Source organism: Moschus berezovskii, chromosome 5 (genome assembly GCF_049115385.1).
Source record: "Moschus berezovskii isolate FMDL1 chromosome 5, NW_MosBer_1.0, whole genome shotgun sequence".
Lineage (NCBI taxonomy): Eukaryota > Metazoa > Chordata > Mammalia > Artiodactyla > Moschidae > Moschus > Moschus berezovskii.
In genome coordinates this window covers 12025364-12049256 of record NC_142464.1, presented here as the reverse complement: position 1 = coordinate 12049256, position 23893 = coordinate 12025364, and the positions used below count along the sequence as shown (strand labels likewise).

Here is a 23893-nt window from a genome sequence, read left to right as displayed (position 1 = left end):
ACCAGACGTGGAAATAGCACGTGCTGGTGAGGATGCAGAGAAAAAGGAACCCTTATTCTACTGGTAGGGATGTAAGTTAGTGCAGCCACTATGCAAAACAGTATGGGGGGGGGGTAGGCCTTCCAATCTTAAAAACAGAAGTCCATATGACTAAAGAAAAAACAAAAAACCACTAATTCAAAAAAAATACATGCACCCTCATGCTCATTGCAGCATTATCTAAAATAGCCAAGTCATGGAAACAACTTAACACTAACTGACAGATAAATGAATAAAGAAAATATGGCATTACAAATAAATACAATGAAATATTATTTAGTCATAAAAAATGAAATCTTTCCATTTGCCACTGCCACTACATGGATGGACCTTGAGGGCATTACGCTAAGTGAAATAAATCTAACAGAGAAAGAGGAATACCATATGATTTTACCATATGGTAAAATACCATATGGTAAGAAATACTATGTGATTTCTTTTTTGTTTAAAAAGAAAATAAGTTCATAGATCCAGAGAACAGATTTGTGTTTACCAGAGGTGGGTAAAATGTGTAAAGGGGTCAAAACGCACAAGTACAGATTTTCAGTTACAAATAAATCACATGGATGTAATGTACAGCATGGTGACTATAATAAAAAATCATGCATTGCATATTCTACAGTTGCTATGACAGTAGATCTTAAAAGTACTCATCACAAGAAAAACATTTTTTGGTAGCTATGTGTAGTAATGGATGTTAACTAGACTTCTTACAGTGATCATTTTGCAGTATATACAAATAACAAATCACTATGTTGTGTACCTGAAACTAATATAATTTCATATGTCAATTACACCTCAATTAAGAAAAGAGAAAGTAAAAACTCATTTCAAGAGGCTTTGAAAATTCTGGGTAGGAGGATAGGCAACACATCAAAATATTTATAGGACACTCAGGAAAGGCCTTGTTGAGAAGTGACATTAGAGAGAAACCTGAGAGAATAGCTTGTTCAAAAATAGCAATGAGGTCATTATGGCTGAAGTGGATTGATGGAGAAAGCGGTAGTAACGTTCACTGCCTCTTACCTGGACTACTGTGGCAGATCCTGGACGGATTTCACTGTTTCAACTTTTGCTTCTTCCCCACCCCATGGGTTGTGAGTAGTCTCTGTGTGTGTATAGTATGGTATGGAGGTATAGGTGGGGGTGGGTAGGCAAAAATAAAAGCACTGAAATTAGTTAAGAGTCTATTTTAGTAATCAAGATGAAAGAGGATGGGGATTCAATCCATAAGTGAAGATGAGGAGAAGTGTTCATATTCTGGCTGTTTTGAATATTGAGTAAACAGGATTTCTTGGATAAGAGAAAAGAAAAGTTTGGATAAGAGGTATGAGAGAAAGATGTTAAAAATGACTTTAAATTTTGGTCTTGTGCAACTCTTAGGATAGAGTTGCATCAACAGAGAAGGGACGGTATGTGGGTGGAGCAAGTTTCTGAAAGAGTCAGGATTTCAGTTTTGGAACACGTTGTACTTACGATTTCTATTTTTAAAATGCAAACTAAGTATAGGAATTAACACATGGTCTCTGTTGCTGACTTGATGAGATACATCTTTTACTTAATACCAGTACAGACACCAATCTGCCAAAACTTTACATTGTGGATAGCTAAAGACATTAAGAAAAAGCCAGAATTAAACAGATGCTATTTATACTAACTATTCTTTAATTTGTACTTTCCCTCCCATTTTCCAAAAATCTGACTGGTTTTTAGAACTTGCCATTTTTTGTGTGGATTAAGGACCTTGCTCAAAGTATTTTTTGAACCTGTTTTACCAACCAACCAACCAATCCAACCCACAAAATAACAACCAAGAAAACAACAAAATTTTCTATTTGTCTTCTTATGGAATGAGTAATCATTCTTCAGTCTTTTGCTTTTAAAATTCACATCCAGGGCTGACACATAACTGCAAATTAAATAGACTGCTTTCTTCCAGCAGTTGAAGAGGTGATGGAGGCAGCTGGGAGGGCACTAGAGACTGGGGAGAGGAAACTACAGTCCTCAGAGATCAGTCTTTGCAGAGGAGTGTGGCTGTGGCCTGTCATCCTGGGCACACCTTGGACTCTGTTTCCGCTTCCTTTGAAGCGAGATGTGGCCATGTAACTGAGTTCCAGCCAGTAGTATATGACTATAAGTGACCTGTTCTATTTCCAGGTCTTGCCTAGGAAACCATTCCACTTGATATTTATTCCTTTCCCTTTTGATTGGCTGAGGTCTAGTCTGCCATACTGGAAACAACATGCTGAAAATAACAGATCCTAAACTGGAGAAGCCTGGGTCTCTGAATTCTGCTCAGACCATCCATGAACTAAGAAGACCTTCCATTTTTGAACTTGAGTGGGAAATAAATGTTTACTGTAGTTGAGCTATTACACATTTGTGTGTTTATTTGTTATAGCAGCTAATGGCCTCAAATCTAATCCTAAGAGAGAAATAGGGGTTCAAAACACAGTTACTGCCCACATTTTCCTATTTAACTCTCCCGTTTGTAACCAGTTATTTCCTTCAAATCTCCTATAAGTTTATAGTTGAGGAGTGGAATTACAATTACATACCTTTAAATGCAGGGCTTAAATTAAACTCATGGAACATTCATATACTATACTACTGACTTAGGCAAGAATTCCAAGATGTAAACCTTTGAGGCGTGAGAAACTAGCAGCATTACTGAGATGTTCGGTTTTCCCAATTTGATTTGCACTTCTAGCGAAATCTGTTCACTGAGTGCATGGTGGGATTTAGAGATCTAATTCAATGCTCTATTTGAAAATTTCGGATCATGCTTTGAATCATAGCCTTTCTCAAATATTATATCCTTACTAGTGCAGTATATATTTTTAAAAGTTTCCTTATAAGATTTTTTTCCATTTTTAATATATCCATTCCTTGTCTCTAGAGGCATACAGTGTAAAGCCTATATTTTCAAATTTCATATACACATGTCCTTCAGAGAAAAATAAAGTTGTTTCCAACATAGGGGACATCTTCTGCAATGAGTCCATGTTAAATATATATTCTTTAAAGTAAAGTATAAAGTTACAAAATGGTGTGGACTTTCTAACCTTGGACTGAGAGGAAAAATATAAGTAAATTAACATTCTATAAGGAAATAAAAATACTTGAAGATTTTTGTCTACAAATTTAGATACCAAGGGTAAAAATCTTCCAGTATTTAAACTCTGGCTTAGTACCTTGTATACTATGATAATATATGAGCAGCAGCAGGCTCCCCTTCCTCAAATATCTCCTTTAAGTATATGATACAGAGTCTCTATGCCCTGCAATATTCCGAATAGTAGTAGTAGTAAGAAAAAAATTTATAATAAAAATAAAGTTTTATTGAACACTATCATGTGTCAGGGATTATGTAAAGCACTTTTTTTTAAATGACTCTTTTAAGGTAATTTGCACAATGACTACGAAGAGGCAGATATTATTTTCTACTTTTCCAGTGAGGAAGTTGAAGCACAGATAAATTTAATGACTTGTTCAAGGTTATATTTAGTATGTTGAGAGAGCAAGGAACTGAACAATTTGGCAGTCTGGCTCCATAACCCATACTCAATATTCCTGGAAAAGCTAACATATTAAGCCCCTTTAATTAAGTGCAAACTGATTCACCATTTTTACTAATGATAGCACATATTAGGTGTTAAATAATAATGCAAGAAATTAAAAGAAGAAATTATGAGTACTTATTTTTATATTAATATAATATACTTATGGTTATTCTTATGGTTATATAAGTATAGCTAAACTTATAATACTTATTATGAGAAATGTAGTACTTACACTAATACATTAATGCTATATACTATATATAAAACTAAGTCATGGTTTAAATATTATAAAAGTTTTCAATTTATTATTACCTAAAAATATAGCCAAAACCTTAAATATTGAGATATATATATATAATACACACACATAAACTATACTATATGCTAATACATTATACTAAAGAAACCATGACTCATATGAATAATAATCAGTGTAAATACAATTAAATAAAATATAAAAACCACTACCTTGTCCTAATCTGGGGAAAGCTTAGAATTATTTATGTGAAACATATGAACTACATTAGATAAAAATACATTTTAAAAATACATCTTTAAAAAATGAACTTTTTTGGAGGGCCTTGGGTGATTTAATGTTCTTAAATATCTTCAAAGTGGTAAATATATTAATATTTATAGTAATAGTAAACTTAATGTCAAAGATACATATTTAATTTCTAGGACAGAAAGCTTCTTGAAGGCAAATCATTTAAAAAATCTCCAGCACTAGTCCAGTGTCTGGTATACAGTTCAAATAAAGGAATAACTAACAATTAAAGAATTAAAGGAATAACTAACAATTCTGAGTTCTCCAGAAAAACAAGACCAACAGAATACATACAGACATATAAGAGATTTATTGTAGGAATCAGTTCATGCAGTTATGGAGAGACAGGAAAGCTGGTTGTATAATTGTTTGAGCCCAAAGGTCTGAGAACCAGGGGAGTTGATGGTGTTAAGTCCTAGAGTCATAAGGTCCAAGAACCAGGAGCTCTGATCTCCAAGGGTAGGAGAAATGGATGTCCCAGCTCCAGAAGAGAAAGAAATGCCTTACCTTTAGCTTTTTGTTCCAATCTGGCCCTCAACTGATTGGAAGATTCCCACCTGAATTGGTGAGGGTGGATCTCTTCTTAGTCTACTAATTCAAATGGTAACCTCTTCTGGAAATACCCACACAGACACACCACCAATAAATTTTGCCTGGCATTCCCTCAGCCCAGTCAAGTTGACACATAAAATTAACCATCACAAGAGTGTTTCCAAGTGAAAGTCCATTTTGACCTGCTTCACATCAATGAATAATAAAAGTGATTCATCATCTAACAAATTTATTATCTATATTAATTTATTATGTCCCTATAAAAGTGAAACTTTTGATCTATAATATTTTTTACATTGTTAATCTGATTATCAGCCATTTTCTTTATAGCTCATAAAGTCAGTGATAGGTTAGTTCAATTCAAGTAAAAAAATCATGGTGCCTAAATTGGTAATTTTGGAATTAACAAAATTATACTGTATAGCTAAGCACGATAACTAGAAAGGCATATTTGAGAGCTGTGCTGTCCGCTACATGTGGCTATTTAAATTTAAAATAATTAAATTAAAAAATTAGTTGCACCAGTGGTAACTGCATCCAACAGTACAGACATTTCCATCATCACAGAAGGTTCTACCAGACATTGCTATTCTAGAGAAAGAATGTATAATCTAAGTCAATTATTGTGTTTTTGTTCAGTTGCTAAGTCATGTGCAACTCTTATCTTCTCAGTGTTCATCTAATAACTGGCATGAACCTGAAGTCTTGCCTTCCTCTTGCTCTAGCTCTGGAGAAGGCACTAATCATGGGAAAAGTATACCTAACGGAAGCAAGAAAGAAATTAAAGGCAAGAAGCAGTATAACATATAAATTCTGCCATCAGCTTTTCTGAGATCAAGAAATTTGTATATAATACACCACAGTTATGTAGCCTTACAGCTTTTGTGAGCAAAAATGTCCTTGAAGGAGATACAACAGAACTCTGGAGTATTATGTGACCTGTCAGTTGGGTGAACAACCTAAAATCAAATAATACAAACAGAAAAAGGCATTAGAAACAACAAATATGAAAGGACATAGGCAAACTCCAAACCATTTAGTAGCAATGTCATCCAACTGCTGCAGAGGATGAATTTTCCCTTGATGCTTCCACACTTAAGAGGATGGGGATTCCTGCTGCTTTCTTCCTTTCAGCAATCAGCCTTTGAGGGTCTCTCAATGTCTAGGTTTCCCAGTACAACTACCAGCTCTTCTCTAGGTACTACCCTTGTACTTTGAACTGTTCAACCTAGGATTCCTTTCTCAAACTGAGTCTAACAAAATGACTAATTACATCCAAGGCAATGACACAATACCAGCTATTTAAATGTTCCAGAAAAGTTCCTATTTCCATTACAAACAAATTCATTCCTAACCTCTCGCTGACCTAGTTATGGTAGGTTCATTGTAATTAGATCTCTTAACGGTTACCATCTTTTCTTTTTCAAGCTGCATTTTAACCTGTCTCTTTTTCAAACAAAATGTGATAAATATTAGATTTTAAATATTCACAAAGACAAGCAAAAAGAAAAAGGTGTTTGCACATGAGTGGGGACATAACTCACTGCAATGTTTAATCTTTATCTTTTTAAAACAAACTCTAGCTTTGGGAGGAATACTGCAGGAAATAGAAAAAGGAAACAATGTCTCACATGCTTCTAAATGTAGTTGAGATATTTTAAATAAAATATTTAGCCATTTAACCAAACTTTCACTTTTCACCACCAAGCAATTCTGACAATATGAATTGTCCATATATTGCATTGTGCAATGTGCATCAATTTCATTTTGAGTATAATTAATGGAGAATATATGCAAGAGTATTTTAGCAAGTCTTATTTTGGTGGTTTATTTTGAACCAAGAAAAAAATAATTAAAAATTATAACTTTTACTTTACCTTCTTAGGCTGCTGTTTACAGTCACTTGCTGGTCATACACCTGGCATAAGACATGTGAAGCCACACTGAGCATACCTCAAAGAAGAATTTTGAGCCTCCTGGAGTTAATTTCTGATACATATTTTCTTTAATAGAAGGAGATATTTAATATTTTCTAGTGGTACTGTGGTGTTGAGCTTGGGAGGATGATAATTTTTCCAGAAAGTCAGTAAGTTATACACTTGATTCAGAGCTAGTGCATATTTCAATATCTTTACTAAAATGGAGGAATGGATGAGATAATAAAATGACTGGGTAGTGTGTAGCAGAAGTCCACATTTGAACTATGCTTATTGCCAGAGTTCAGATCTTTGCTGGAACATGTCTATAGGTTGTTTGAAGTCTCTTTGAATGAAGAAATTAGAAGTCTCCTTGGAAAGATCTTTAAAAAATGAGAAATTTAGGTATGACAAAATTATCCCTATAACAAAATATTCACTAGTGGAGTTTCAGTTGTGAATACAACCATGCTGGTCTGGCTCCAATTTAATTCCTGGGGGGCATGGGGCACATGTTCTCTGCACCTCCAGTTAGCATTTTTTAAAAATAATAAAAGTCTTCTCAAGGTTGTTGCTCCCTCATTTAAGGTCCAAAGAATCAGTGTTATACACTGTCAAAGGTGCAGACTGACACTTAAACATGCAGATCATCTTCCAGTTCCTTCTTTTTCATACTAGGTGACAATCTTCAATCAAGTCAGACACCATTCAAAGCCCTTAATCTTTTATGGAGATCATGACAGACATAGTCTCTTCCATGAGAACAGTTCTCTCAGAGAAGGCAGATCTCAAAAACAAGTACAACAGTAATTATATAATCACAAGAAGGTGAGACTACATGATAGGGGATCTAATATAACAGGAGACTGATAAGGAAATCCTCTTAGAGTGAGACTTAAGTCGACAGCTACAAAATGAGTCCAGTTAATCAGTCAATGGAATATGGAGAAAACCTTACAAAGAAGAGCACGTGCAAAGACGGACAGCAAGAATGAATCCACTGTGGTTGAAGAAGAGAGAGAAGCTAGCGAAGCTTCTGTAAACAGACTGAGGAGGAGGACAGAGGGAGAGGAGGCTGCAGAGGTAGGCAAGGACAAAGTAACAGAGGGCTCTGTCAGCCATAAGAGGGTTTTCATTCAATTCTAAGAGTAACGGGAAGTCATAAGAGGGTTTTGAGTAGGAAGTGACATGATTAGGCTTGCTTTATTACAAGTCCACTTTGACTGTTTGTTGCTGAATGGATTACAAGGTAGCCAGAATGGACATGCGCAGCTTACTGCGATAACCAATCCAAGAGACATTCGTGACTCAAGGTTAGAGTGGTAGCTCTCAAAGTGTTGTCCATGGAACCCCAGGAGGCTCAGAGATGCTTTTTTGAGGCCTGCAAGGTAAAAATTATTTTCATGACAAAACTAAGATGTTATTGACCCTTTAAATTGGCTTGATATTTGCAGTGATGGTACAAAAGCAATAGTGGGTAAACTTCTGGAAATTTAGCTCTAATTAAGACTTAGAGTCACTAAATTCTTTATCTTAACATATTCTCATTGGAAACTGCAAGTTTTATTTAAGAATTTCCTTGATGAAGCAGAAACATTACTGATTTTATTAAATCTCATCCTCAGGGACACATATTTTTAATATTGTGTGACAAAATGGTGAAACATATTGCAAAAGGAGCTTAAAGTTACTGCCATCTTCCCATAGCAGATGCTGTTTTTCTCTTTGTGGTAGCAGAGGTCAGTTGCTCAGTTTACCAGAGGGCTAAAGAAAGACAGCATGTGAGATTAGATGCTCTAAAAGAAGAGAAATAAAGACAATGCAGGCATATATAAATATATCTATGGGGATTTATGAGTCACTCTGCTATTTAACCTCCCAGTTTTGCCTGTTATGTAGTCACAGATAGGCTCTCAGGGTGACCCCAGAAAGTCATTGTTGAGTATTAACAATGATGTACTAGGGTGGGCTCATCACAGATCAGGAAAATGGATTGTGTTTGTCTCTTCCCAACTCCACATTCAGGTCATGTCAGCTCATGTCAGGTTGGTAGACTGAAATCAGACATGATGGTGTTCTTTATGTGCATGCTAAGTTGTTTCAGTCATGTCCGACTCTTTGTGACCCCATGGACTGTAGCCCACCAGGCTCCTCTGTCCATGGATTCTCCAGGCAAGAATATTGGAGTGGGTTCCCTTCTCCAGGAGATCCCTTCTCCAGGGGATCTTCCCAACCCAGGGATCAGACCCATGTCTCTTACGTCTCTTGCACTGTCAGGCAGGTTCTTTACTACTAGTTCTTTACTACTGGGAAGCCAGGTGTTATTTACCACCACATTAATTAACAAACAAATGGGTCCTCTTTTTTTTTTAAACCCTGGAGAGCCAGTTGTTAAAACATTTACCAGCATACCTCTGGTCCAGCCAGGTCTCTAAATTCTTTCTCCCTCTCATGTTCCCAAGACAAATAAATCATCAGCTCTCTCCATCAATCCCCATTCATTTAATAATCTTTGTTTTAAAAGAGAATTGGAGATAACAGTTGGCATTGTTAATTGGAAACATTTGGCATACGTGTTCAACAAATATTTGTTGAACGCTGATAACTGAATAAAATGTGGGTCAAAAAGGATAACAATATATATCTTAATTGTTATTGATGTAATATATTGTCTTCCATAGCACACATTTTGAATATAGCACTTATATCATATTAGAGTTGTTTAAATACAAATGCCAAAAATCTAGCTATTGAGACAAGTGATAAAGTTCCTGTGTTCTGTATTTCCAATTCACTTTTATGAAAATATATTTAGAGAAGACACTAAAATCTTAATTTCTTTTCTTAATGATGTATGACTTGTACAGTCCTAGTGTTAACATCCATTTAGTGAAAAAATAGGGACTTGAGCCTTTGAGAAAGCCTCTGTTCATCATGCTTTATGATGCTCTGCAAAACCAGCCTTCTTTAGTCAAGAGCCGAAACAAGCAAAAAATGAGGTCACTAATAATCAATTCCCAGTCATTCTAGGATTAATAGGATAGTTTGTGGCATAGTTTGTTATCTCCATCTTTGCTTTTCTTTATTCTCTTTTTGGTTTCCTGCCACTGAGTTTTTGCATTATTCATTAGAATCCACACCAGTGCATGACTGGGGAAATAAAGGGCTCTGAAATGCAAATTTTTCTTTTTACTGTTTGTCAGCAGTGCTTCAGAAAGTGTTATTGCAGGAGGAGGTGGTCAAAACAATTAAATGAAACTTGTTTGTATTTATAGGCTTCAAATAATCTATTTAAAATAAAGATGGATCTGCTTAACTTTATACATTAAAGATTGGCTGGAAACACTAAAGCTATTAATAAATTGTTCAAACTCTTGAAGATTCTTACAAGGTATCAAAAATCTTGAAAATTAGATAATGACCCTTCTTCCTCCAAAAAAGCCTTCATGTCTCACAATTTTAAAAAGTATTTCCACAGCAGGTACTTTGTCATGATGAGTGCATTTGAGCATGTTCCCTGGAAGATAAACAAAATGTTGGGCTTCAGTTATAGCAGAGCTCTCCAAAAGAAATAAAGTGACTAGTTAATCCTCAGAGTACTGGAATTTGCTGGACTGTTAGCCAAATGAATATTTAGGAAACTGCCATGTGTTTCTGTGTATAAATGCTCCTATCTTGACATTCTGCTTTGAGGAAAGAGCAGAAGGAAGACAAATTTGGGACCACTCACCTCAATACAGAGGGTGTCAAGGATTGTAGAGAAATAGTTCCTATTCATGAATACATGTGGGTGTGTATGTGGGCGCTGTGGCAGGTGTAGGTGAAGCAAACAGCGGGACAGATAAATACTGATTAACATCACTGTCACTGCTGACACTCGGAACTAGCAGCCAAAGTTCTAAGGGACTTTTCCTGGTTATCTTCAAGGCTGCCATGATGAAGACCTCTGGCCTGGGTGAGGTTTCTAGCAGTGTGACTGTGAAGAGTTCTTTTTAAACTGACGATGATGCCATTTCTCTAGTTTGAAGATTAAGCTAAGCTTTATTACAGCTCACTTGTTCTTTTTGCCTCTCCTCTGAGTGTGTGTGTTTTTCAGCAAGGTCTCTCAGAATGCTGGAAAATACCTGCTGCTGCTGCTAAGTCACTTCAGTTGTGTCCAACTCTGCGTGACCCCATAGACGGCAGCCCACCAGGCTCCCCCGTCCCTGGGATTCTCCAGGCAAGAACACTAAACACACAGTTACCATTAAATTTCCCATGCAGCATCTAAGAGTGCAAAAACATATTGTTCTGGGTACAGAAGAGAAATCTATCTCCCCTAGTCCTCTCATAAATCCAGCCTTGATTATCAGACTTTAACTGAATCAACATCACTGTGTCCCCCAATCTCTTTCTTCTATAGCAGCCATTCCAGGGCTACACTGGGACTAGGGAGAAAAAAAAAAAACAAAACACAACAAAAACGCCCCTCTCTGCTTGCACTAGTTTCAAGGGCATAGAAAAACAGGAGCTGAAAGAAGTAAACCAAGACACCACTGATGCCGTTATCAAGAGAGTTATAAATGATGTATGATTCCCAGGAGAACTGTTCCCTGACCTGGTCAGGTCAACTTTTGGGGGTGATATGTGATTTCTCTCCTTGAACCAATAAATAGTGAAGATCAACCTTCTACTGTAAAGTAGGGATCAGGAGAAGAGGAGAAGAAATGAGTTTTCTACATTGGTATTAGTTGCAGACATTTTAATTTCACTTTTTAGTTTATATTCTTGTCTCTGAATAAAATGCTATTTCAAATATTTAATTCAAGGCACACACTGATGACAAAATGCAATAAAGTACAGCTTTTGACCTTTTATTTAGGCTCCTAGATATTATTTTTTATTCCTGAAATTTCCCTTGAGTCCTTGGCATAATTCTGTTCCTTTGCCTGCTCTTTAGTTTCTTTTCTTACCAACAGTTTCAGAGTTTGATTTTATGAATCAAATTCACATTGAGTCAGTGGAGGTATACATTTTGGAAACTTATCTTTGAGCTGCTGTCTTACTTTTCCTGCATTAACCAGCATCCTCTAATAGACTTCCTTCCCTTAACCTCATGAGACACAAAAATATCTCAGAACATTTTCCAGAACAATGTTTGTATTAGAGATCAAAACTAACATTAGGCAGAAACATTCTCTGCGAAAACAAAAGGGGGGACAATTAAGTACAATTTTCAGTCAAAAAAGACCCCATATATATAATTAAAATAAAACTTCAGAATCCTGCAAATGGCTTTGCTGGAATTATATAATCACAAAGGTAAAAAGGAAAACAGACAAAATATCATACTGAATTGCAGTATTGGTTTTTACTTCCTAAAAGGGCTAGGATAAGACTATTAATATTAAAGGACTCACCTCAAATTTAAACAAATTAGAAATGCTCAATTAACAAATAATTTTTGGTGTCTATCATGTCAAAGTGCTAGGCCGAAAGCTTTTATGAAATATTTTTCTTTTCTTATTGATCAGGATGAAGGATTTAAGCTTCAACCTCTTCAAAATGACCTAAAAGCAATCTTATTTGGAATTGCGTAGATATTTAATAATCATTCTCATCTCTATAATTACTTACAAATGTTAATTATAGAAATTGATTGCTGAACATTCAGTTTGAATAATATTCCAAATCAATAAGAAATCAGCAACTGCATCACTATTCCTACTGTTTCATAACCACACAGGTAAGACTAACAAGACTAGCACACACACTTTTAAGAAAGGCCACCCTCTGTACCTGAGTACCAGCTGACCCATGCGGGCATACGGTCACACTCCAACTCCACACCCAGAATCCCAGGACTTTGGATCCTGTCCATTCCAGTTGGATCTGTTTGTTGCCCCCTTGGATCAGCCTCTAGTTACCAGCTAGACTGTGGTTCTATTATACATGTTTGGTTTCCCCAACTATAACACCTTTGTAATTCTTAAGAACAATGACTATTTGCACCATCTATTTTTTTTCTGGATTTTGGCTCCTTCTTTGTTAAATTCCTAACCTAGCTTTAACATGTCAGGCTCTAGTCCCTAAGTTTTGCTATGTCTTGTCAGGACCCTTATTGAACCCATTTAAGTTATAATGTATTAATAGTTATATATTCAAAAGCATAAATTTAATAGGATTGACAGTCATGGTATATGCATTTTTATATTTAAATGAAAAACCATTTTTCTGAACTATTTGTTCAAAGCCTGTATTTATTTCTTCTGGTTAAATGCTCTATTTCCTTATCAGTAAAATACCAATAAAAGACGTTTGAGATATAAGTTTAGGTTTAGTTTTTTTTCTACATTTTGACCAAACCCCACCAAATTTCTCTGTAACTATTTGTGATTAAATGATAAATGACAATATATGCAAAAGCACTTCAGAGTGTTCTATAGGTGCTTCTGATTATATTATCATTGAAAGAAAGAAAGTGAAAGTGAAGTCGCTCAGTCGTGTCCGACTCTTTGCGACCCCATGGACTGTAGCCCACCAGGCTCCTCCATCGATGGGATTGTCCAGGGAAGAATACTGGAGTGGGTTGCCATTTCCTTCTCCAGGGGATCTTCCCTGACGCAAGAATCGAACCCAGATCTCCCGCATTGCAGGCAAAATGTTTTAGCTTCTGAGCCACCAGGGAACTAACCCATATTATCATTATACACACCTAACAGTCTCAGATAAGCCAATATCTCAGATTATCACTAGATCTAATTGAGTCAGATTTCTGTATAAGGAACTTTTTCATTGCATGAAGTTTCATTTATGAATATATCATTTAGGAAAGAATTTTATAAGTATTCTATAATGAATAGCATCAAAATGAGTTATAAGAATGAATGTCACTTTCAAATATGCTTACCTTGCTTTTCAGTTTTGCTAGTGTGCTGAAAAAATCTGATTAAATACTGAAGATGTAGATAAGGATTTTTGTATTTTCATAATTCCCTTCCCCATTCCTCATATAAAAACAATTTCTTTTCAAATAATATTGTGTCTTGGTGAGAACACAAGGTCAATCAACTAAAGCAGGTGTCAAGAATACACAGAAGAACTGTACAAAAAAGACCTTCATGACCAAGATAATCATGATGGCGTGATCATTGACCTAGAGCCAGACATCTTGGAATGTGAAGTCAAGTGGGCCTTAGAAAGCATCACTACAAACAAAGCTAGTGGAGGTGATGGAATTCCAGTTGAGCTATTTCAAATCCTAAAAGAGGATGCTGTGAAAGTGCTGCACTCAATATGCCAGCAAATTTGGAAAACTCAGCAGTGGCCACAGGACTGGAAAAGGTCAGTGTCTTCATTCCAATCCCAAAGAAAGGCAATGCCAAAGAATGCTCAAACTACCGCACAGTTACACTCATCTCACACGCTAGTAAAGTCATGCTCAAAATTCTCCAAGCCAGGCTTCAGCAATATGTGAACCATCAACTCCCAGATGTTCAAGCAGGTTTTAGAAAAGGCAGGGGCACCAGAGATCAAATTGCCAACATCCGCTGGATCATGGAGAAAGCAAGAGAGTTACAGAAAAACATCTATTTCTGCTTCACTGACTATGCCAAAGCCTTTGACTTTGTGGATCACAATAAACTGTGGAAAATTCTGAAGGAGATGGGAATCCCAGACCACCTGACCTGCCTCTTGAAAAACCTGTATGCAGGTCAGGAAGCAACAGTTAGAACTGGACATGGAACAACAGACTGGTTCCAAATAGGAAAAGGAGTACGTCAAGGCTGTATATTGTCACCCTCCTTATTTAACTTATATGCAGAGTACATCATGAGGAACGCTGGACTAGAAGAAGCACAAGCTGGAATCAAGATTGCTGGGAGAAATATCAATAACCTCAGATATGCAGATGACACCACCCTTATGGCAGAAAGTGAAGAGGAACTAAAAAGCCTCTTGATGAAAGTGAAAGAGGAGAGTGAAAAGGTTGGCTTGAAGCTCAACATTCAGAAAACTAAGATCATGGCATCTGGTCCCATCACTTCATGGGAAATAGATGGGGAAACAGTGGAAACAGTGTCAGACTTTATTTTTTGGAGCTCCAAAATCACTGCAGATGCTGATTGCAGCCATGATATTAAAAGACACTTACTCCTTGGAAGGAAAGTTATGACCAACCTAGATAGCACATTAAAAAGCAGAGACGTTACTTTGCCAACAAAGGTCCATCTAGTCAAGGCTATGGTTTTTCCCATGGTCATGTATGGATGTGAGAGTTGGACTGTGAAGAAAGCTGATCACCGAAGAATTGATGCTTTTGAACTATGGTGCTGGAGAAGACTCTTGAGAGTCCCTTGGACTGCAAGGAGATCCAACCAGTCCATTCTAAAGGAGATCAATCCTGGGTGTTCATTGGAAGGACTGATGCTAAAGCTGAAACTCCAATACTTTGGCCACCTCATGCGAAGTGTGGACTCACTGGAAAAAACTGATGCTGGGAAGGATTGGGGGCGGGAGGAGAAGGGGACGACAGAGAATGAGATGGCTGGATGGCATCACCAGCTCGATGGACATGAGTTTGAGTGAACTCCAGGAGCTGGTGATGGACAAGAGGCCTGGCATGCTGTGATTCATGGGGTCGCAAAGAGTCGGTCACGACTGAGCGATTGAACTGAACTGAACTGAAAGCAGTCATATGACAATTATCTTGAAGAATAGTATGTAATTTACTTATTAGCAAAAGGGATCTGAATTTTTCTACACTTTAAAAATTTAGGTAAATGTGAGTTTGGGTGAGATTCATACTATTCCACAGAGAGAAATTTGTATGCTTTTCAAAATATGGGTCAACTGAATTTACTAAACATTTTGAAAATTATATAACTTCCTGTCTTGCTTAAGATGTAAGGATGTCACTGTCTACAGAATTTAATTTATAACCCAAGTGGGAATGTATTCAATAAATTTTTTTTTTTGTAAATAGTATACTCTTGAAAAAATAGCTCTCACTAGAAGAAAATTGTTCATAACTATGTAGCTTTTAAACATAAGCGAAGAAACATATTGAAATCAAAGTCACATCAGAGAAGCATGACCCAAAATAATTTGCTAGAGGGAAGTTCATGTATACTCAGAACTCATGGAACTCTCGCCCTGGCTGAAGACTTTGTAAATAAATCTTGTACAGCATAGTGGACTGGAGGTTAGAGGCTATTTAGTATAAATAAGCAAAAACAGAGCTTGTATTTGACATACCCTATTACAGAAGACTTTCCCCCAAGGTTTTCAAGTATTGGAATTCATAATAGAAAGCCAAATATGTACTTGGAAGTCTAATGGATGTCATCAATTATTTGACATTTTTAAACATGTACGCTGTGACCATGAGCTATGAATTATTTGAAAAATTATTATGATGTTAATTCTTGGGATTTGTGTGCAACTTTAATTTCCAAATTTGGGATATCATGGAGGTTTATTAAGGGAAAAGATAACTGCCTACTCTATGCCAAGCAGAGTATAATGTTTTTCATTTATAACTCTCAGTTTCTTGTAACAGCCAACAAGGTAGGCATTCTACCCACAACTTACAGATGAAGACTCTGAGATTCAAGCTGTAAGAACCAACTTTGTGGGGAGTTCTCAAACTTCAGTTATTCATTTATTTATTTATCTTAAGCAAATAAATTCATGCTTCATTCACTGAGAGAGATATGTGTATCTATGACAGACTGAAAAGGAAATGCTCTGATTCCCAAATCTGTGGAAATTCTAGGAATGACTGAGTATGTGATGGGTCATTGATCCAAGAGATCCTTTAGAAGAATGGGATGATGAAGCAGGAGTTTAGAATCTGTAAAAGAAAATCGGGGAAAGAGTAGAACCCAGATATGCATTTGGAAGAAGACACTGTGTAGATGTCTGTATATATATATATATATACATTTTGAATCTTCAGGTGCTATGAAACACCATTTTCCTTCTGTATTCTGTATTCTTTATCCATCTCCTTTGCCCAGTAGTTACTCAACACTTACAAGCCAAACCATCACCAGGTACCATATATTAATACATACAGGTCCAGAAGACATAAAATAGTTCTAGGAACAAGAGGAAACACTACAAGTTTCTCATTCTCCAGTGTCTGGATTCCTGTGGAGGACAACCAGGGAGCTAGGGCAGGGGTTAAATTCAACTTAGTTCAATTAAGTTATAAAGTATAATCTTTCTCAGAAGACCATCTGTTATGTCCCTCTCTGATTGTTCCTGTCTCCTTTCTTCAGGATTAACTTAAAAAATATGACCCCTCACTTTCACTTTCGGAAACTTGTACCACCTAACCCCTGCCCATTTGAGACAAAGATGAGTAGTGCTTATATTAAATCTCTTATTTTGGTTTAAAACTTGACTTATTTGAAGCTCTGACTCTTTCCTTTTGACTCCCTAGCCCAGGCAATCCTTCAGCAACCTATGACCCAGCAGGAAAAGGATGACAGAGCTCGGGCTGGGGAAGTGTAATCTGTAGACAGAGTGATTTTTATAAGCTTGGACGTGGCCTAGTATGAGTCATATCAGTGTCCATCAGGTTCAGTATTTTATTACCAATAGAAAATCTCAAGAGTATGCCATCAAATTTAAAATTTAGGTACATTCTAGTTTCTTTTAGTAACATATAATCATAGACATTTAGGTCTAAAATTGACTTTTGTTTTTCCATTCAGTCTAAAGTCCTCAATACATTAAAAAGCAAAAATAATAACTCTGACACATGCCAAGTAACATATGAGGCTTTTTATATACATGTTCTCTGTTCATATACTTTACATTGTCTCAACATATTATAATCATCAGGGTAGAAATCATTATCCTTTATATAAGACTCTGACATTCAAAGGATTTAGGGAGATATTAAGATTTTTAATAGGGAGGGAAGCAGACATTTAAAGAAATTACTCCACTTGTACCACAGAAAAAATTTCAGGGTGCAGAAGTAAACTTGAGGAACATCAGTTGGGGTTTATTGTATTAGTCTCATGAAGTCAAGTTTGGATTAGAGATGGCGGGATGGAGAAAAAGAGACAACAGAATCAATAGAAATCCAGAGTATAGAACTAATGAAACTTGATGACAGATTTGTCATGGGAGCTGAGAGAAAGGAGAAGGAAGAGCCAGATTTGGTGCCTTGTTTTCAGCTTGAGCAACTGGCTGGATGGTGGAGACACTAGGAAAGATGAAAGGCCCTGACAAGAAGATTTGGGAAATGCAGGTAAAGCAGGGAGCAGAGAAGGGATGCAGGAGGCCAGAAGATCAGGAACTGACGACATGATTCAGGGAACCTTTTGTTCTGTTTTTTTGTGGTTGATTTACGGTGTTTTGGGTATACAGCAAAGTGATTCAAATATATAGATACATATAGACTTTTTTTAGATTCTGTTTCATTATAGGTTACTACAAGATATTGACTATAGTTCCCTGAGCCATACAGTAGGCGTTTGTTTGTTTATCTCTTTTATATATAGTAGTATCTGTTTATCCCAAATCCTAATTCATCCATGCCTGGCTTTTCCTTTTGGTAATCATAAGTTTGTTTCCTATGTCTGTGAGTCTACTTCTGTTTTGTAAATAAGGTCACTTGTATTACTTTTTAAAAAACTTTTTCAAACAGTTTTTAAGACTGGAGATCTGAGAATACATTTTCTACCCGATGTCCTCTCAATCTTTTCCCCTCCACTTATCCGTAGGTCAATCCCAAAGGCACTTGGCCCTTGGGTTTAAAATGCAGATGTTAACTGCATTTTTCTGGGTAACTGCAGAGATTTATCAACTTACATGATCTAATACCTTGTGATCCCCTTGGACTTAGCTAGATTTTAGGTAACCTGAGAGAAAGGATACTGTTGTAGAATTACTGGTATAACAGGGATGTCATCTCAACCTAACCTGGGATTTGGAATTTTGGTATGTGTCTGACGAAAAGTTGCAGCTGAAAGTTCAAAGAGGCTGTTTTCGGTGCAACAGGGATGGGGGAGCCTGGTGGGCTTCCGTCTATGGGGTCACACAGAGTCGGACACGACTGAAGTGACTTAGCAGTAGCAGCAGCAGCAGCAGCAGCAGTTTATATAGAAGGAAAGTATCTTCAGAGAGGAGGGTGTCTGAAGAGAGAAATGGAGAGGGATGTGAGTGGACAGAAGATGGTTTCTTCTATTAAAGGGTCGCACAGAGTTAGTCGGAACCCTGATGGAGACATGGGCTTCAAGATGGACCTGTTCCCACAGGCACTGAGGCACCTACTATGTGGCTTAGGGGCCACGGTGATGAAGCAGGAGGGAGCCCAGAGAAAAACATCATTTTCTCTGAGCACTAAATATTCTGCTCCATTCTCTTTTTTGCATGGGTTCTAAGAAGTCAGCTGTGATTCTTATCTTTATTTCTCTATAAATAAGGTGCTCCCCCTGGTTTTTTTCAGGATTTTTTCTTCATCTATGGTTTTTCATAAATTGCAAATGTATAGCATTTTTGTTTTTGGTATTTATCCAGTTTATTCTCTGAGCTTGCTAAATCTGTCTTGGCACATTACATTAACTTGGGGAAATGTCTAGTCATTATTATTCCAAATATGTCTTCCTTTCTTTCCTCTCCTTCCCATTGTGCATACATTACACTTTTTGTAGTTGTCCTAAGTGCTTGGATACTCTGTTCTGTTTTGTTCAATCTTCCTTTTCTTGGTTTTGTTTTTTGAGGATTGCTCATCTGTTCCTGCACGCTGTCTACTTTATTCATTACAGCCCTTAGCACATTACTCATCGGTGTTTTACATTCCTGGTCTGATAATTCCAATATCCCTGCCATATTTGGTTTTGATACTTGTCCTGTCTCTTCAAACTGTGGGGTTTTTCTTGCCACTTGCTATGCTGTGTAAGTTTTCTTGATATCTGAACATGATTTAGTTGTAAAAGAAACTGCTGTAAATAGTTCTTTATTAATATAGTGGTGAGCTTTCAGGGGAGGGGACGAGTTCTCTGGTTTTGTGATTAGGTCTCAGTCTTTAAGGAGATAGTGTCTCTGCACTGTGAAGGAGCATCCTTTCACCACATCTAGGCATAACACAGCCTTGTTCTAACAAAAACCGTTTGGGATTAAGGGGTTTTACTTTTTGAGTACCAGAATAGGAATCAGCACAGCAAATAGGGAGCCAGTGTTAAATACCCCTCTCAAGTGGCTCTCCTAGCCAGGACTGAAGCAGGGGATGACAGGCAGAAAAATCTCGGAGGAGTGCTCTCTTGTGCTACGCCTTTGGGGACTGTGGAGACGGGTGGATGAAACCCTCAAGTACATGCGGAGGGTGATGAGAGTTATTACTGTGGCTGTTTCTAAGCACAGGGCGGTGAGGCCTGGGGGAAACGTGGACTACATGAGAAAAGTATTTTCCAAGCTGAAGTGTCCCTCAGAGTAACTTGGGACTTTTTAAAAAAGATCTCTGCCCAGGTCCTACTTGCAGGGTTTCTGTTTTGAAAGTCTAGGGTGACAACTGTGTTATGAAACGGCTCTGTGAGTAACTCTGATGCTTATGCCTGATTAAAAACTACTGCCTTAAATTTATTAGAGTTGAGTCATTTGATGCTAGTCAAATAGCTAGCAAAAGAAAAACAATTTAGTTTTTTGGAGAGATTTCCCTTTTTGACTTTATTGTTTTATACTTTTCTCCCCTTCTCCCCAGCTATCCACATTCTCACTAAAACAGCTTCCTTTCCCTGGTATTGGTTTTTCTAATTTCTCACTGAAGACTTCTCTGAAGGAGAATTATTGTGAGGCCCACCCAGCCTTACTTTAGATTCTCCATAGTTGGACTCAGATAAAAGAAAAATTAAGAACGTAAACATCCTTTTTTTTCCTTAGAAGAAAATCGTTCACAATTTTGTTTAACCAGTTCAATGTTAAACAATTGTGTGAATATTTTTCTTGAAACATCCACTCTCTTCTACTGCTATTTCCACAGCTCACTCTACTGTTATTTTTGCTTAAATTATCAATGGAATTTAGACATCAAAGCACGTTCATTTCATTTCTCCATTCTGGCTCCACAGGCTCCAAAGTTGTGAGCCACAGAATTGATCCCTCACCATACATGATTTCATTCATTTCTGTATAAGCTGAAGGAGATTTTTTTCTCTTGTAGAATCTATAGTATCTAAAATAAACTATGTTAAGGATTTAATTCTTGATTAATACATCCTTTATTCCCCAATTTTACCCATAATTTTCAATCCAACAGAGTTCTAGTCTTCTCGAAATAAAGTTAAAATAACTGTATAACAATTTTTTCAGTGCAAAAATTCCAAATGTAAATTCTATTAAATGGAGGTCAGAATTACATTAGGACTTAAACAATTTTTTTTCCCAATTATTCTCCAGGAATTAAAGAAGAAAAAATAGACCAAACTCCAGTTTGAAAGAGCCATAATTCAGCACACTCTGTATTACTTCTCAGATAAAGAAATCTGAGTTTCTAAAGAAAGAAACAATGCATTGAGTGCTGGGGGAAAGAAAAATGAGGGTCTCCAGTCTTGGGAATGTAGTGCCCTGAGGCAGACTTACCCAATCAGCTGTTGACAAAATGACATCACTACCCTGCTGTAGGGTGTGCATGCTTAGTCACTCAGTCATGTCCGACTTTTTTGAGTCCATGGACTATATAGACTTCCAGGCTCCTCTGTCCACGGATGCTCCAGGGAAAAATACTGGAGTGGGTTGCCACGCCCTTCTCCAGGGGATCTTCCTGACCCAGGAATTAAACCCACATCTCATTAAGTCTCCTGCCCTGGCAGGTGGGTTCTTTACCACGGGCGCCACCTGGGAAGCCCTGAAGTTAGGGCTAGGCATATACTTTCTACCCTGAAATCTCTGGTATCTTCGTATTACCCAGAATATATAGCAAGGTCAATGAATATGTAATTGAAAAAAGTAGAAAAAAGAAAGAAGAAAAGTCTTCTATTTCTCAATGCTAATTAATTTAAAATTCAAATTTTATTTACATTCTCCAGTGAAGGGATCATGGGTTTAATGTATAAAGTAGCATATGAATAGTGGCTATGCTAAAAAGAGGTTTGTGGAACCATCTTTTAGTGCCCTAACCCAACCCCAGTTACTTCCACAAATTTATTAGTATGTTTACCAGTTAAACAACTGCCATTCTCTTAATGCATGAAAATCATCTTTTTTTTTTTTAGGTAATTAATTTATTTTTTATTGGAGGCAAATTATTTTACAATATTATATTGGTTGGTTTTGCCATACATTGATATGAATTTGTCCCGGGTTTACATAAGTTTGAAAAAGTTCTTATTTTTACTGATCTGTGATTTGTAATTTAGATAGAAACAATTGAGACAAGTCTCCTAACTTCCCCACCTCCACTTCCTGCTGCCCCTCAATTCCCCTTCCTGTGAACATGCTGATCCCAGCAGAGATGTAAGTGAGTATGGAAACACAAACTTCAGTGTTCACTACCCTGAACACTACTAGTATTCTATAAAGATCCAAACTTCTGTGCAAATAAAATCCTGACTAAAGGAAAAGAGACAAAGATGATTTTCTGGAGAACAGAAGGACTCAGCTTAAATGTGTATATAGTATATGCTCCATGGATGACTGGTAGACATCATATATCACATAAGCAGCATTTGCTATATCATTTTCATATAGGTGTGGTTTATAGGAAAGCTAAATTAAAAGACGCTTACTCCTTTGAAGGAAAGTTATGACCAACCTAGATAGCATATTAAAAAGCAGAGCCATTACTTTGCCAACAAAGGTCCGTCTAGTCAAGGTTATGGTTTTCCCGTGGTCATGTATGGATGTGAGAGTTGGACTGTGAAGAAAGCTGATCGCCGAAGAATTGATGCTTTTGAACTGTGGTGCTGGAGAAGACTCTTTGAGAGTCCCTTGGACTGCAAGGAGATCCAACCAGTCCATTCTAAAGGAGATCAATCCTGGATGTTCATTGGAAGGACTGATGCTAAAGCTGAAACTGCAATACTTTGGCCACCTCATGCGATGAGTTGACTCACTGGAAAAGACTGATGCTGGGAAGGATTGGGGGTGGGAGGAGACGGGGATGACAGAGAATGAGATGGCTGGATGGCATCACCGACTCGATGGATATGAGTTTGAGTGAACTCTGGGAGTTGGTGATGGACAGGGAGGCCTGACATGCTGTGATTCATGGGGTGGCAAAGAGTCGGACTCAACTGAGCGACTGAACTGAACTGATACTGAAAAATAAAGAAATGAAAGGGATTATCTGTGAATTTCTTCTTTTTATTCTTAAATTGATTTGGGCTTACTTTTTAGGAATTCCATCCACAGTCTATTTCTACACATCTGAATCCCACACACAGGAAGTGGAGGAAAAGAAGAGTATATTTTACAACTTTGGAGACTAATTAAATAGGTGTTTGCCTGGAGAAGTACTTATCATGATATTTAAAATGTTCTGTAATTGTTATTTGACAAGAACTTCAGAATCTTCTGTTTCTGGGGACTCAAAGGAAAGTAAGAGCTGTAGCTGATTTTGAGACTGATGTATGTGCAAAATGAGGACACAATTGAGGTTGAAATGCCACTCTGAGATTTCCCTTAAGGTATTGTTTAGTTTCTGTTTCATCAAAAGCATATCAAGGAGTCACTATGTGTAAAATATCATAGTTTGGGGATGGATGAAAAGAGGAATTAGACATGGCCCTTACTTCACTGGTGGCTCAGACAGTAAAGTGTCTGCCAGCAATGTGGGAGACCTGGGTTCGATCCCTGGGTCGGGGAGATCCCCTGGAGAAGGAAATGGCAACCCACTCCAGTAGCCTTACCTAAAAATTTCCATTGACGAAGATTGCAGAGTCGGGACACAACTGAGCAGCTTCATTTTTTTGCTTTCAAAGGAGATTTTAACCCAGTGAGGGTGACAGACTGGAGGGAGTACACAAAAACGATTTAGGGAGTGAACAAGATGGAAGTTGGGGGGTGAATGCTGAAGGTGAGCTCAGAAGAGAAGGCTACAGTCTTTTGTGTGTCATTGGGGATATCTTTTAATCCCCATCTTACAGAGTGAACAATGTTATACTACCTAAGTTGGAAGGGGGACTTGTAAATATATCTCACTTGAATCTGGAATCTGATCTCACTCAGTAATCCCACCCATAATATCTATTATTTTAATAGCATCTATAATCTCAGTGGCTCTTAATCTTTGAAACAGTTTGCATCCTTTAGAAAACATGAATAAACTATGATTCTTTCCC

General features: G+C 37.1%; 1 long non-coding RNA gene across 1 annotated transcript; it reads left to right on the top strand.

Moving 5' to 3' along the window:
* The first annotated feature begins 1021 nt into the window (after positions 1 to 1021).
* On the top strand, positions 1022 to 23479 carry LOC148777788 (uncharacterized). Its single transcript, XR_016037394.1, has 3 exons — positions 1022 to 1136; positions 2197 to 8005; positions 10714 to 23479. It is a non-coding gene; the product is annotated as an uncharacterized LOC148777788 (long non-coding RNA).
* Positions 23480 to 23893: the final 414 nt, after the last annotated feature.